Raw genomic sequence first — 1,134 nt, 5'->3', positions numbered from 1 at the left:
TGCTATCTATGTTTAGTGCTCTTCTCCAACATCACAACTTCTCCTTCTGTCATCCTTAGACTTTGTACAGTTTTCTGATGCATAGAAGGTAACTGAAAAGTCCATGGCCTGAATCAGGTGCATCTTAGTCTCTAGACTGACATCCTTGCTCTTTGGCATCCTGGAGATGTCCCTGACATCAGATTTTCCTAATGCAATTAGTCTTTTGATTTCCTGACCTCTTGTGCCAAAAGTGATGACTGTAGTCAAGCAAGCTGTAATTATTTACAACCTCAAACTCTTCTCCATTTATCATGGTGCTGCCAATTGTCCTAGTGGTGAGAATCTTTGTTTTCTTGATGTTGAGCTTCAATCCATATTGTAGATGGCAGTCCTTAACCTTTTGCAGCAAATGCTTCATGTCCTCCTCAGTTTCAGCAAAGTTGTGTCATCTGCATAAAGCAGGTTGTTGATGACTTTTTCTCCAGTCCTGATTCCAAATTCCTCCTCATAAAGTCGAGCATCACAAATGTTCCATTCTGCATATAGACTGAAAAGGTATGGGGACATGACAAATCCCTGATGCACTCCTTTCTTGAATTTGAATCGTGCAGTGTTTCCTTGCTCTGTTCTGACAACTGCTTCTTTGACCATGTATAGGTTTCACATGTTTTGGGATTCCCATTCTTCCCATTATTAGCTAGAGTTTGTTGTGATCCACACAGTCAAATGCCTTTGCATAGTCAATGAAAAATAGACATTTCTTTGGTTCTCTCTACTTTCAGCCAAGATCCATGTGATGTTGGCTAAGATGTCCTTAGTGCCATGGTCTCTCCTACACCTAGCCGGTATCTCTGGCAGTTCTGTCAATGTATTACTGCAGTCATTTCTGGATAATCTTTAATAGGCTTGTGCTTGTGTGATATTAGTGATACTGTTCAATAATTTCCGCATTCTGTTAGATCACCTTGTTTTGGGTGTAAATGTGGATATATTCCAGACAGTTGGCCAGGTAGTTGTCCTCCAGATAGCACAACGTGGTGAGCACATCTAGGGCAGTATCTGGTTGTTGAAATGTGTCTACTGGTATTCCATCAATTCCTGGACCCTTGTTTTTTTGCTAATTCCTTCAGAACAGCTTGAACTTCCTCCTTC

Source organism: Elephantulus edwardii, unplaced genomic scaffold, assembly GCF_000299155.1.
Source record: "Elephantulus edwardii isolate Elephantulus edwardi_28Jun2011 unplaced genomic scaffold, EleEdw1.0 scaffold00478, whole genome shotgun sequence".
NCBI lineage: Eukaryota > Metazoa > Chordata > Mammalia > Macroscelidea > Macroscelididae > Elephantulus > Elephantulus edwardii.
This window is presented reverse-complemented; position numbering follows the sequence as displayed.